Source organism: Pongo abelii, chromosome 10, assembly GCF_028885655.2.
Source record: "Pongo abelii isolate AG06213 chromosome 10, NHGRI_mPonAbe1-v2.0_pri, whole genome shotgun sequence".
In the NCBI taxonomy this organism is placed as follows: domain Eukaryota; kingdom Metazoa; phylum Chordata; class Mammalia; order Primates; family Hominidae; genus Pongo; species Pongo abelii.
In genome coordinates, this window is record NC_071995.2 from 3,100,663 (window position 1) to 3,116,435 (window position 15,773).

Here is a 15,773-nt window from a genome sequence, read left to right on the forward strand (position 1 = left end):
ATGCCATATGGAGGAATCCTATTACTCAGGAAGTAGGGGAAACCAGGGATCTGTATGACACATGCATTTCTCTGCCCTCATCTTAACTCTCTGTCAGTAGCATTTGACCACTACTCCTGGAAACCTTTTTTTTTTCTTTTTTTAGAGATGGACTCACTGTGTTGCCCAGGTTGGAGTGCAGTGACGTGATCATGGCTCACTGCAGCCTTGAGCTCCTGGGCTCAAGTGATCCTCCCACCTCAGCCTTCTGAATAGCTGGGGACGCAAGCAGGCACCGCTACGCCTGGCTAATTTTAAAATTTTTTGTAGAGACATGGGTCTCACTATGTTACCCAGGCCAGTCTCAAACTCCTGGGCTCAAGCAATCCTCCTGCCTTGGCCTCCTAAAGGCTGGGATTACAAGCATGAGCCACTATGCCCAGCTTCTTCTTCTTCTTCTTCTTTTTTTTTTTTCCAGAGACAAGATCTTGCTTGGTTTGCCTGAGCTGGAGTGCAGTGATGTGATCATAGCTCACTGCAGCCTAGAATTCCTGGCCTTAAGCAATCCTACTACCTCAGCTTCCTGAGTAGCTAGGACTACAGGTACATGCCATCACACCCAGCTAATTTATTTTATTTTATTTTTTAGAGATAGAGGTCTTACTATGTTGCCCAGGCTGGTCTCGAACTCCTGTACTCAAGTGATCCTCCTGCCTTGTTTTCCCAAAGTGCTGGGATACAGGCATGAACCACTGTGCCCAGCCACCCTGACTACAGCACTTCTCAGTTTACAAAGCACTTTATTTTTTTTTTTGTTGTTTTTGTTTGTTTTTGTTTTTGAGATGGAGTCTCGCTCTGTCACCCAGGCTGGAGTGCAGGGGTGCGATCTCGGCTCACTGCAAGCTCTGCCTCCTGGGTTCACGCCATTCTCCTTCCTCAGCCTCTGGAGTAGCTGGGACTACAGGCGCCCACCACCACGCCCGGCTAATTTTTTGTATTTTTTTAGTAGAGACGGGGGTTTCACCGTGTTAGCCAGGCTGGTCTCGATCTCCTGACCTCGTGATCTGCCCGCCCACCTCAGCCTCCCAAAGTGCTGGGATTACAGGTGTGAGCCACCTCGCCTGGCCCCCTACAAAGCGCTTTCAAATACAACATCTTTCTTGCTGTTTACAGCTACACTGTGATACTGTAGACATCCTCTTCACAGATGAAGAAACAGAGGCTCAGAGAAATCACTAACTCACGCCACTTGGTTACTAAGTTGCAGATCTTGCACTGTACTTCAACTTGGAAGTCCTGGCACCTCTGCAGTGCTCATGAAAAGAGGTGGACAGCAGATGATGCATGTATAGGGTTTGCCTAAGGCCAGGTAGGAGAGTTGGAAGCTGCCCCTGAAGGCCCCAGAGAGCAGCAGCATTAAGGGAGAAAGCAATCCCTTTTTGGTGCAACAATTACCCTCCCTCCCTGCCTCCCTGCCTCCCTGCCTTTCTGCCTTTCCTCTCTTTCTTTCTTTCTTTCTTTCTTTTTTTTTTTTTAAGACAAGATCTCATTCTGTTGCCCAGGCTGGAGTGAAGTGGCCCGATCTTGGCTCACTGCAGCCTCTGCCTGCCAGACTCAAGCAATCCTCTCACCTCAACCTCCAGAGTAGCTGGGACCACAGGCACGCGCCACCACGGCCAGCTAATTTTTCGGTATTTTTTTTTTGTAGAGACAGGGTTTTGCCATGTTGCCCAGGCTAGTAAAATACTTATATTTCTATAGGGGTGATGTGGGGTGCAGGAGATTGTGGAGAATAGAGGGAAGTAAACATTAGACAAGCACCACGAGAGGGAAATGTGTGTGCCAGCTGGCGCGCTAGCAATCCCATCTTAGAAGTAATCAGGGAGTAATCAGATGTTCAGACCAAGAGTCTGCTGAGTGTCTTGTGACTATATAAATGTTTTCTCAGAATCAAAGGGATCTGCTTCTCTTTGCAGCCTCCCTCCCTCAGAGGCCAAGCTGAGAAGTTTTGAAGTTTGGCATGATTCTCTTATTCTGCTTTTCCTTGTCAGTAACTACTTTGCTGACATCTTTCCAATTTCTTTCTCGAAATCCCCACCAATCCTGCACAGACCCTTTGGGGCTGGTGTATGCCAATATTATGTTGAAGTTGCCGGGGACAGACAGATTTCTGATTTTAAGCTGTTTAAACAGCTTGCCATCTTAACAGCAAGCAAAGGTGAGTGACTTTTACGTTAACTCGCTCAAGTTTATACAGTTGGAGAGTGGAAGCTGGGACTCAAAGCCAGCCTGTGACTTCTTAGACCACATGCTGTCTCCCAGCATTAGTTCTAGACAATGAAGATCCCCCAGGAAAGACCATTCTGTCCATCACATCCCTGTGCTCTTTTGATCTTGACGGACCCACCCTAGCACTGGCCCTGGAGACACATTAAAGCACGCCTCAGATGCCTGCTCCCGGGAAGGCCTCGAGCCCCTCCCGGCTTATAATTGGCCCACTTGCTCTTTCTCTTCATCTGGCTGGGTCTTGGATTCCTGGCTGGAGTCCCTGGCTTTGATATTTGCTTTTGCTCTCCCTGGTTTGGCAACTCACTGCATTCCCCTGGTGGCCTCCATTTTTTGTTAGCCCTCTGCCCTGCTCCCTCCTCTGGGTTTGTGTCCTCCCAGGGCCTCCAGTAGGAATTCTAGGAATGCCTAGAGTCCAGACAGGCCTCATTCATCCCATAAACGTGTACTAAGCACCTAGGGTGTGTTGGGCACTGTTCTGTCTGCTGGGGATGCAGCAGTGAATAAAATCAAAGTCCCTGCCCTTAAGGAGCTTATATTCTACTGGGGGAGACACATAACAAATTAAGAGTTGTGTCAGGCCTCCTATTCTATTTCTCCCCCTCCCAGCCATACCCAAACTACTCTTGGATCTGATCTCTGTGATAGAGGCAAGGCCACACACACACTAGATCAACAGAGGGAGTGTGAGACGCAGAAGTGAGAGGGGGCAGGTGCCCCAAAGCCTCCTGAGACAAGGTCACTGCTGCTGTGTGAAAGAAAATGCTAGAGACGGCTGGGTGCAATGGCTGACGTCTGTAATCCCAGCATTTTGGAAGGCTAAGGCAGGAGGATTGCTTGAGTCCAGGGATTTGAGACCAGCCTGGGTAACATAACAGGACCCCTAATCTATAACAAAACAACACTACAGAGAGAGAGGGCGGACCTGGCTGAGGGAGCAGCCCCAGCCTGTGTTCACTGGGACCGTGGAAAGAGCCATGTGCACAGGTGCTCACTTGTGAACAGCACCTACTTTCTGGGCTTCAGAGCATGGTCCCCGGAAGAGTGGCAGTGCGTCATCTGGGAGCCCACTGCCCGTGCAAACCTCACCCCACCCACTTCAGTCCTTCCGAATCAAAATCCACAGGGGGTTCTGGAAGTTTGAGAAGCAACAGAGCTAGACTTTTTGACCAGGTATAGATTGATCACCCCAAGGCCATGGTCAATCCACAATAACTCCTCTCCCCCATGGAGATGGAGTAGGGATATGAGTGGGATACAGAGACTTCCTTCCGTGGAAAGGTATGTATTTGAGCAGCATATTCATCACTGTTTGTAAAAATTAGTGACTTTTCTCTTTAAAAACAAAACACCAATAAAAATGAATGAAAGAAAATTAAATTTGAAAGAGGTGCTTCCTTTTAATTTGACTTGTAATATTTTTAACTGTCAAAATTTCAACAAATAAATAGCTTTCTATACTTTTGTGTTAGTTTATAAGCTACTAAGTCACGGTCAGTTGAGTTTTTAATGCCTGAGGGAAGCTTTTATGCATGCAGAGGAACAAAGTTATTTGTGTATTTTACTTATGTTTCCAGTTTATTGAAGGTGTACATTTTATTGTTATTTTCATTTTTATTTGTTTTACTTTATTTTGGGGGGACAGAGTCTCGCTCTGTCACCCAGACTGGAGCACAATGGTATAATCATGGCTCATTGCAGCCTTCAACTCCTGGTCCCATGTGATGCTCCTGCCTCGGCCTCCCAAAATGGTGGGACCACAAGCATGAGCCACTGCACCCAAAGTTGTACATTTTCAAGACTAGTTTTGTTAAGTTCAACTCATACAATTTATTACTTTGCTCATAAATCTAGTATTTTTATGTTACTTTGCTCATAAATCTAGTATTTCTATCACTTGTTATTTGATTAATGCCTGATTAGCTTATAAATTCTCTAAACATTAAATATTACTTATAAGCTTGATTAATTAAATTAGCTTAGGCTGTTTAAACTATATTAATATTAATATTCAAACATCTAACAAGGCAGATTTACAAATCTAACAAAATCTTAGACACTAAGCATTTAGCACTAATAATTTAAACACTATTCACAAAACATAGCCTCAATTTATAGACCCAATTAGATTTATTTAAGCATTTAACCACCAAACTTAATCTACCTAAATACTAAACTAATATCACAAGTTTAATGTCACATGCTTTTACACTTTTCCAACACTTTAAAAAGCAGATTTTAAAATTCTATACTTTAAAGTTGTTAGCGGTTAATTTTATGTTATGTGAATTTTACCTCAACTAAAAAGCAGATAAAACCCAAATCATCCCAATGTTTGCAGTAGTTACTACCTAAAGCTATTAAAGTAGTTACTCCTTAAAGGTATTACAAGAGTATTAATCTACGTTCGTGTCCATCATCTTCTTTATATTTATTTTTAAGCCTCCATCCAAAGAAAGAAAGCAGAATTAGCCTCACAGTTGGGCTGAAACGTCTCAGTTGAAGATTTAGGTCTGAGGTACAGTTACAGATCAGGGTATGAGTTCCAGATTTGGAGCTGTCATGCTGTTCCAGTATGGAGAGCTGCTTGGAGCCTGGGCACTGGGTCTGGGAGTGGGGCCTGGATGTGCCTCCTACAGTCATTTCTCCCAGGCTGGCAATTATCAGTGTGGGTGGCTTCCTTTGGTCAAGTTTTTCCTGCCGCACTAACAAGATTCATAGAACTCTCACTGTTTTTTTTTGTTTTGTTTTTTGTTTTTAAATAACTCAGTGCATCTTTCATCCCTGAGTGTCCTTTAAATCTCATTGCCTGATATAAATACATAAGTACAAGAAATTTGGGCTGGGTGCAGTGGCTCACGCCTGTAATCCCAGCACTTTGGGAGGCTGAGGCGTGCGGATCACGAAGTCAGGAGATTGAGACCATCCTGGATAACATGGTGAAACCCCATCTCTACTAAAAATACAAAAAATTAGCCAGGTGTGGTGGCGGGCGCCTGTAGTTCCAGCTACTCGGGAGGCTGAGGCAGGAGAATGGCGGGTGAACCCGGGAGGTGGAGCTTGCAGTGAGCCGAGATTGCGCCACTGCACTCCAGCCTGGGTGACAGAGCGAGACTCTGTCTCAAAAAAAAAAAAAAAAAAAAAAAAAAAAGTACAAGAAACTCATAGCTTAATTATTAATCAAAACTTGGCTATGGTATGCACATTGTTTGAAAAGTGGACACTTCAGAACAATTGGCTTTGGCAAAACAACAACAACAACAAAAAACCAGTTGACATTTTCAGGAATTCACATATGCTTCTTTTAGTATAACCCATATCCAATACTATTATGGACTCAGGCTTTTCACTACATTTTTGTTTTCTTTTTGATAATCAGATGATCACAGTTTTGCCTTTTTTTCCTTTCTTTTCTTTTCTTTTTAGAGACGGTGTCACTGCAGCCTTGAACACCTGGGCTCAAGGGATCCTTCCACTTCGGCCTCCCAAGTAGCTGGGACTACAGGTACGCACCACCGCACCCAGCTAATTTTTTCATTTTTTGTAGATATGGGGTCTCATTATGTTGTCCAGGCTGGTCTTGAATTCCTGGCCTCCAGTGACTCTCCTGCCTCAGCCTCCCAAAGAGTGGGGATCACAGGCGTGAGCCACCGTGACTGGCCAGCTTTGACTTTTTATTCTTTCTTTTTTTTTTTTTTTTTGAGACAGAGTCTTACACTGTTGCCCAGGCTGGACTGCAGTGGCACGATCTCAGCTCACTGCAAGCTCCGCCTCCCGGGTTCATGCCATTCTCCTGCCTCAGCCTCCTGAGTAGCTGGGACTACAGGCGCCCGCCACCATGCCTGGCTAATTTTTTTGTACTTTTAGTAGTAGAGATGGGGTTTCACTGTGTTAGCCAGGATGGTCTCGATCTTCTGACCTCGTGATCCACCTGCCTCGGCCTCCCAAAGTGCTGGGATTACAGGCATGAGCCACCATGCCTAGCCCAGCTTTGACTTTATGCTGCGTCCTTTTTCCTTTTAACACTACCTCAAACATTTTTGCTTTTTAACTTACATACTTCTAGCAAAGTCTGCTCAGGCCGACTATGATTTTTCTTGCACCAAGGTATGGAATCAGCTATTCCCCAAGGAGCCCTGTTTCTTTGAGTGGCAAATGTTATTAGGTGAATGTTATGTCTGGGCGCTCATGGTGTGAATCACATTATCCACATGAGGACTAAAGGCAGGCGTCTGCTTCTAGTGCACTCCAGTGGGAACTGGGAAATGAGTTTGTGCTGATGTGTCCAATTCAACTCCAACTCTAAGTCCTTCAAAAAAATACACCCTGTTATAAAAGGTTTTCATTTTTTTCTCCCCTTTTAAACTTCCAGCTTATTCTTCTTTTATAAAAACAACTATATATATATATTTTTCTACCTCCTTCGCCCCATATGTGTATTCCAATTAAAACATTAATGAACTTTTTAATGTCATAAATGGTTGTATATCTTCTTAGATCCCAGACACCCTGACGGGGGCTTCAAATGTGCCATCTTCACTTTTATACTCCTTGTGTGTCTTATCAACCATCCTCCTCTGGTCATTTTATTGACAGTCACACAATTTCATTTCACCCAACTCTATTGAATTCACGAGGCTTTGATTTCAATTTCAAAGCATCGGCTTGGGTTCCTGCTCTCCAGGAGCAATCGCTGCCTTCTGACTCTTCCCTGCATTTGGTACTGGAGATCGGGGATGTCATTTTCTCATTGTTTCTCCCTGTTATCTTCAGGGCTCCTCTCAGACGGTCTCTGCAACCTGCTCTTCAGAGAGCTACTAGAGGAAATATAATTAACATGCATCTAATAAACTTAACCTTTTTAACACTTTTTTTTTTTTTTTTGAGGCAGTCTTGCTCTGTCACCCAGGCTGGAGTGCAATGGCGCGATCTCGGCTCACCGCAACCTTCGCCTCCTATGTTCAGGCAATTCTCCTGCCTCAGCCTCCTGAATAGCTGGGATTACAGGCTCCTGCCACCATGGCTGGCTAATTTCTTTGTATTTTTAGTAGAGACGGGGTTTCACCATGTTGGCCAGGCTGGTCTCGAAATCCTGACCTCAGGTGATTCGCCCGTCTCGGCCTCCCAAAGTGCTGCGATTACAGGCGTGAGCCACCACGCTCAGCCACACATGGGTTTTTATAAGTAAGCAGATTTCTTTTTCACAGTGCATACAATGGAGAAAAGCAGATAACTTTATCTCCATCAGCTTGCCCCCAAAGTCCAAGCCCCTCTCCTTGTCACCCAGCACACCCTCATCTCAAGTGCTCAGCCTTTCTTGTCCTGACCCAGCTCCTACCTTCCCCAGATCCCACGTCCTCCACCATGCTGCCCTGACGTAACGAGCAAACGTCCTATATCCTCTCCCCTTCTGAAGAGGACACACCCTGAGAGGCCACCATGATCTCTGGCTCCTGGTGCTCACACCTCTGTGTAATGCCCTCTCCTTGAGTACATGTGCACCTGTCACTTGCTTCTAATGAACAGAATAGGCAGCGGGGTTGGATGTCACACTGTGATGGAGTGATATTATATGAGACTGTCTTGCTAACAGGCTTGTTCTGGAGACTTTTTGCTGGCTCAGTGAAATGAAAGGCTCACGTGGCTAAGAACTGAGGGCAGCTTCCAGCAGACAGCCAGCGAGGAATCAGGAAACGAATTCTGCTGCATCCCGAGTGAGCTGGAAGCAGATTCTTCTAGTGGAGCTTCCAGATGGCACTGTGGCCAACACCCTGATTACAGCCTCCTGCGATCCTGAGCAAACAGCCCAGCTAAGCCATGCTGAGACTGACTCACAGACCCTGTGAGATACTAAGTGTGTGTTGTTTTAAGCCTCTAAATCTGTAGTAATTTGTTCTGCAGCCATAGATAAATAAAATCATACCCCAGCACACACTGTGTCTTCCGTAGCCCTCCTGCCATGGTGGCTGGCTGTCATTTTCTCCATGCCACAGCTTAAAAGCTGGGCAGTAAGGTCATTGTCTTCCTTGCTTTCCATTTCCCTTAGGCTTTTTCTGAGTCTCAACCATACAGCTATGCCACCCTTTTCCCTTCCTGAAAGCCTGTCATCCACCGACCTCCAGGTCCCTCCTTCTTCAAAGATCTCTGCATCAGTCTCACCACTTCCTCCTTGCCTGTGTGCTGCTGTCATCCTAGGTCAGTTCACCCCTGGTTTGGGTGAAATTGTCAACAGTCCAACTGGACTCTCAGCTTCTTGACTCCCTCTTCCCTAAAGATCACCTCTACTGTCACTAAGCCACCCACTTCCACAGTCACAGTTTGAGCTTTGGCACTATTAGAAGTTGAGACTTTCCACTTCCAAATCACTTATTATTCACTCTCCTCTTCTCTGACTGCTGCTCCTTTCCCCACTGCTGGCCTGTGCGGGTACCCCCGCTGCACCTGTTCACCGTCATCAGCACCTCTGATCTGTGGCTGTCTCTACTTATCCCCATACCATCAGCTGTCTCTCTCCCTTCCTTCCTCCTTTATCATGCTTAGAGTCCATGTCTCTAACAATGTTGGTCAAGCCCTAATCTTGATCCTTTGTCATTTTTTTATCCTATCTGGCAAAATCCCAACTGTGTATGGACCCAACTACCTATTACTGTGCCTGCTCTCAGGCAGCCTCTGGGAAAGTCACACAACAGGGCATATCAGTTCTACATAAATTCATCATTACTACATCCAGAGGGACCCTCACTACACCTGGGAAACCCCGATAAGTGTCTGATTAACTTACTCTCCCACAGCGATTATTTCAAACCCCTGTCGATCTCCCCAAGCCCCTGGCCCTTCCTTCAAACCTCCACTTGCAGATGACCTTGTCTCTTTCTTTTTTACTTTGAGAAGAGGTCTTGCTCTGTGGCCTAGCCTGGAGTGCAGTGGTGTGATCTCGGTTCACTGCAACCTCTGCCTCCCAGACTCAAGTGTTCCTTACATCTTGGCCTCCCAGATAGCTAGGACCACAGGCAAGCACCACCACACACAGCAAATTTTAAAATTTTGTGTAGAGACAAGGTCTCACTACATTGACCAGGCTGGTCTCAAACTCCTGGGCTCAAGCAGTCCTACCTCTTCAGCCTCGCAAAGTGCTGGGATTATAGGTGTGAACCAACGTGCCTGACTTTGTCTCTTCCTTTCTCTTCCTTTCACTTTTACAGGGAAATAGAAGCCACCAAATGAAAATTCCCATCTCGAACCTATAAATCCACCTGTATTTGCTCTCATCCTATACTTCTTTTCCCTCTGAAATAGCCTTTGCCATATTATGACTGTAGAGAAATCTGGCATGACTGACTCCATCTTGCTGCTGGCCTCACAGGCTGGCTGTCTTTGCTCATTCCTGGGCATGGGCCAAGCTAACTTTGTGAGAAATTTAGTTCATAATTTAAATGATAATAGCCCAAAAACTAAATTGCCCTTGTAACACTAATGAAAGGCCATTGCATTAGGAGGATGAGAGGGGTCTGAATTCTACTAAGGTGTGGGCATAGTGAAATGATTCCTAGTCATTATTGCAGATGTCACAAGATGTGGAATTTCCCCAGTTACTCCTGTAAATAACATCACTATTGTAGAATCTGACTGGCCTTTTGAGATGTCTTTTCTGGCTTTTGCATTTCTGATGATCAGTGGCTCTGCCTGGACTCGCCAACCAGTCCTGTCCCCACCGCTCCCCTCAAGGAACCAACTCAGCACAAGAGAACAGCTTTGACTCCTTATGATTTCATCTCTGACCCAACCAATCAGCACTCCCCACTCCCTGTCCCTCTACCCAGCAAACCATCCTTGAGAAATCCTTGTCTCTCAATTTTCAGGGAGGCTGATTGAGTAATAAAACTCTGTCCTCCTACCCACCAAACCATCCTTGAGAAACCCTTGTCTCTGAGTTTTCAGGGAGGCTGATTGAGTAATAAAACTCTGGTCTCCTGTTAAGACAGCTCTGTATGAATTAAATTCTTTCAAGGCCAGGCACGGTACCTCACGCCTGTAATCCCAGCACTTTGGGAGGCTGATGCAGGTGGATCACCTGAGGTCAGGAGTTTAAGACCAGCCTGGCCAACATGGTGAAACCCCGTCTTTACTAAAAATACAAAAAGTAGCCGGGTGTGGTGGTGTGTGCCTGTAATCCCAGCTACTTGGGAGGCTGAGGCAGGAGAATTGCTTTAACCCGGGAGGTAGAGGCTGCAGTGAGCCAAGACTGCACCACTGCACTCCAGCCTAGGTGACAGAGCGAGACTCCATCAAAAAAAAAAAAAAAAAATTCTCTGTTGCAATTCCCCTGTCTTAATAAATTTGTTCTATCTGGGCAGTGGGCAAAAGAAACCTGTTGAGTGGTTACGCCTCCTGTTGCCATGCAAGTGCTGTCATATTTTCTGCCTTAGCCAAATCCCTATCCTTACACTGTGAATTCTATGAACCCATCTGTGGACCTCCCCAAAAGCTTCTAAGTATATATTTTTTGTCTCCTCTCTTTTTTCTTCTCCTTCTGAAATTCCAATTATCCATACATTGGACATTTTCATATTGTTCCACAGGTCTCTGAGGCTCTGTTATCTCTTTTTCTTTCCAGTGTTCCATTGATCTCTCTTCAAGTTCATTTGCTCTTTCCACTGAGATGGTGGAATGGTCATTAAGCACATCCAGCTAATTCTTTGTTTCTGTTTTGAGATGGGGTCTTGCTATGTTGCCCAGGCTGGTCTCAAACTTGTAGGGTCGTGTGATCCCCGCCACCTCAGCTTCCTGAGTAACTGGGATTACACTGCACTGAACACAGCCAGTGAATTTTTTATTCTATATATTTTTGTTCTAAAATTTCCATTTTGTTCTTTTTAATATTTTGTATTTTTTGGCTGTGGCTTCCTATCTGTTCATTCATTATGTGTGTGTTTTTCTTTATATTCTTCAGTATAATGAAAGTAGTTGCCTTAATATCCTTGTCTGATAATTCGAACATCCAAGTTACCTTGAGATTGGCTTCTGTTGTTTGCTTTTCCCTTGAGAATGGGTCATGTTTTCCTGGTTCTTTGTATGCTTAGTAATTTTGGATCATATCCTGAGTATTTTGAAGGTTATGTTGAGGAGATTCTAGATTCTATTTAATTCCTCGGAAAAAGGCTAATCTTTTTCCTTTAGCAGGCAATTCACTTGGTTAAATTCAAATTGCAAACTTGATTTTATCTTCAGTGGGCAGGAGCTTGGGTCTCAGTTTAGTTTTTTTTTCTTTTTTTTTTGAGATGGAGTTTCGCTCTTGTTGCCCAGGCTGGAGTGCAATGGTGCAATCTTGGCTCACTGCAACTTCTGCCTCCTGGGTTCAAGCGATTCTTCTGCCTCAGCCTCCTAAGTAGCTGGGATTACCGGCATGCGCCACCACGCCTGGCTAATTTTGTATTTTTAATAGAGATGGGGTTTCTCCATGTTGGTCAGGCTGGTCTTGAACTCCCAACCTCAGGTGATCCGCCTGCCTTGGCCTCCCAAAGTGCTGGTATTACAGGCATGAGCCACTGTGCCCGGCCTCGATTTAGTTTTTTTATCTTTAGCTAGGCTGCCTGCAGGTTTCCCTGTTCATGTGAGGTTCAGCAGGAATCAGAGACTTAGGCAGAGTTTATATACAGAATTCTGGGTTTCTCTTCTCTGGCTTTCTCCTTTCCAAGACTCACTCCTCACTCTTCAATAACTTTGATTACTCTGGGCTCCACTCTCGGGTTCCTCTCACTGGAAAGCCGGTGGGCTTCTATTGGAATTTTAGCTGTAAACAAAAAATAAAATTCTAAGCCCCCCCAACGAACTGAAGGCCCCTGGCACCTCAGCTGAGGGCATTCCAAAGTAAACCTGAAAAACTAGTTTGGGCAGTGATAGGAGTAGGTGTTAGGACATGTCTCATTATGCCCTCCTGCCTTTGGGATTCAGGCACAACTGACCAGCATCAACATCAAAACAGAGATCTTAAGACTGACAAAAAGACTCTGTAGCAATAAGACACCAAATTCCAATCCGAGTCTAGTATAGCATCACATGACATAGCAGTCTCTGAAATAAATTATAATATTTTCCCCCAAAACATATTTCTTTGACATATTTAAAAATGGCCCTGCAAAGCTGTCTCTTGTGGAGGAAATCTACATTCTGTAGAGAATTCCCCCTTTTTTTTCCAGGTCTTTTCGTGACCCAGGAGAGAATTAACTACAAGTTTGGTGCCTTTTTAGATCTGATAAGAGACATTTACCATCCATTCTGTCTGATGCAATAAGAAACTTGCCAGCCTGAACAATATGGTGAAACCCCATCTCTACAAAAAAAAAAAACAAAATTAGCAGGGTGTGGTGGCACACGACTGTAGTCCTAGCTACTTGGGAGGCTGAGGTGAGAGGATTGATTGCTTGAGCCCAGGAGGCAGAAGTTGTAGTGAGAGAAGATCATATGACCGCATTCCAGAGTGGGTGACAGAACAAGATTCTGTCTCGGGAAAAAAAAAAAAAAAAAAAAGCCAGGCGTAGTGGCTCATGTCTGTAATCCCAGCACTCTGGGAGGCCAAGGCGAGTGGATTGCTTGAGCCTAGGAGTTTGAGACCAGCCTGGGCAACATGGCAATACTCTGTCTCTACAAAAAAAACCAAAAATTAGTTGGGTGTGGTGGTGCGCATCTGTAGCCCCAGCTGCCCGGGAGGCTGAGGTGGGAGGATCACCTGAGCCTGGGAGGTTGAGGCTGCAGTGAGCCATGATTGCACAACTGCACTCCAGCCTGAGTGACAGAGTGAGACCCTGTCTGAAAAAAAAAAAAAGAACCTTCGTCCTCACAAACTCTTATCTTAAGCCAGACACTCCCTTCTATTGATTCCAGTTCTTTAGATAATAACTCAGTCAATTGCCAGTCAGAAAATCTTTGAATCCTTTGAATCCACCTATGACCTGTAAGCTCCCCTCCCCGTCTTCAAGTTGTCCCACCTTTCCAGACCAAACCAATGTGTACTTCACATGTATTGACTGATGTCTTATTGGTTTTTTTTTTTTTTTTTTTGAGACGGAGTCTCGCTCTGTCGCCCAGGCTGGAGTACAGTGGCGCAATCTTGGCTCACTGCAACCTCTGCCTCCTGGGTTCAAGTGATTCTCCTGCCTCAGCCTCCTGAGTAGCTGGAACTACAGGTGTTTGCCACCATGCCCGGCTAATTTTTTTGTATTTTTAGTAGAGATGGGGTTTCACAGTGTTAGCCAGGATGGTCTTGATCTCCTAACCTCATGATCCACCCGCCTCGGCCTCCCAAAGTGCTGGGATTACAGGCGTGAGCCACTGCGCCTGGCCGGACTGATGTCTTATTGTTATGGGTAGTTAGGCATGAGTGAGGAAGGAGGGGGCTCCCCCACCCACTAGGAATGTCAGATGATGACTTGGCAATGATCACATTGCCTCTCTAAAAGTGATAAATGGCAGCTGGCACCAGGGAGAGGCCATTTCCTGATGGTCCACACCTGTTGCACTAAAGTGTTAACTGAATGCAGGCGCCAGGGAGAAGCAGCTTCCTGGGCAGGTGCATCAGCAGACAAAATGGCGGAGTATGACTTTCCGGGGGCACTCCACCGGAAACGCAAAGAAAGCCTGGGAGGGGTGAGCGTACAACTTCCTAAACACACTGTATGTGCTCACTTCCCAAGGGTAAGGGGGACACCGCACATACGGGCAGCCCACCCTAAGGGAAGAATCATGGGACAGGGGCCAGCCTATAAAGTCCTAGGATCAAGGTTAAACACTGCACTTGACCTCGATGCCTGCTTGGGTCTCTTCCAAGCGCACTCTCCTTTCCTTTCTTTCCTGTTCTAAATCCTTTTAAATAAACTTCCACTCCTGCTCTGAAACTTGCCTCAGTCTCTTTTTCTGCCTTATGCCCCTCAGTGGAATTGTTTCTTCTGAGGAGGCAAGAACTGAGATTGCTGTAGACCCGTACGGATTCGCTGCTGGTAACTCGGATACCTTCCACCGGTAACATTATGCCTCCCTGAAAGGTGTGAAACCAAAGCTGTAACCCAGCCACCTGGGGCATGTGTTCTTAGGACCTCTTGAGACTGTACCTTGGGCCTTGGTCACTCATATTTGGCTCAGAATAAATCTCTTTAAATATTTTACAGAGTTTGACTCTTTTTGTTGTCATAGCCATCCTATGCTGTGCTGTGACCGTGGCCAACACAAGGAAAATCCACAAAATCGTGGACCCATTTCATGCCAGGTGCTTCCTGCACATATTGATTCCCCTCCAAAACCTACCTGCTTGGGCTTACTCTCCAGAGCCCTTAGGTAGGTAGGTTTTCTGTTTGTTATATATTTTGTCCAGAATGTATAGATTTTATGTGTGGAGGATTGGTCAGCTAGATGCTGATTTCTCCATACCAGAAATAGGGCTTTGCCTCTGAGTTTTAAATGGGCTCAATTCTCCCATAAAATTCCCCAACCCTCCCTTGATTTACAGTCTCCTTCAGCAATCTGCCCTATGTGTCTTCCCATCCACAGCCAATTTTCTTGAAAGAATCGTTTTACCAGTTTTATTCCTCAGTCCCTACTCCCGTCTCAGCCCCTCCAACACAGGTCTCTGCCTCATCATAACAAACAAATGGCTTTTGCCAAGTTCCCCGGTGACCTTCAACTTACTAAATCTGATGGACACTTATTAGCTCTAATCTTCCTTGAATTCGGCATCTTTCCCTTTACATCTAGTCCTCTTCCACTGTTTCTTAACTCAGTTAATTACTCCACCAACCATCCTCTTAGAATGGCCAGAACATAATAAAACATAATAAGTCCTTTTTTTTTTTTTTTTTTTTTGACACGGTTTTACTCTGTTGCAAAGGCTGGAGTACAGTGGCATGATCACAGCTCACTACAGCCTTGAACTCCTGTGCTCCAGTGATCCTCCCATCTCCATCTCCCAAGAAGCTGGGACCACAGGTGCACACCAGCATGGCTGGCTAATTTTTGTAGAGATGGGGGTTTCATTATGTTGCCTAGGCTGGTCTCAAACTTCTGGCCTCAAGCCATCCTCCCATTTTGGGTTCCCAAAGTGCTAGGATTACAGATAGGAACCATTGAACCTGGACGATGTGTCTTTCTTTACACCTTCCTTTCTCTTATTCCTTATGTTCGTTGCTGATGTAAATTTCACTTTTTTTTTTTTTTTTTTTTGAGACAGAGTCTCGCTCTTTCGCCCAGGCCAGAGTGCAGTGGCACAATCTCGGCTCACTGCAAGCTCCGCCTCCCGGGTTCATGCCATTCTCCTGCCTCAGCCTCCCGAGTAGCTGGGACTACAGGCGCCCGCCACCACGCCCAGCTACTTTTTTGTATTTTTAGTAGAGACGGGGTTTCACCGTGTTAGCCAGGAAAATTTCACCTTTTAACTCTCTCTTAAGTCTATCCATATTACTCCTTTTTCACCACCACCAACCTGCACCAAGCTAACTTCCTCTTGTGCCGAGATCACTGCT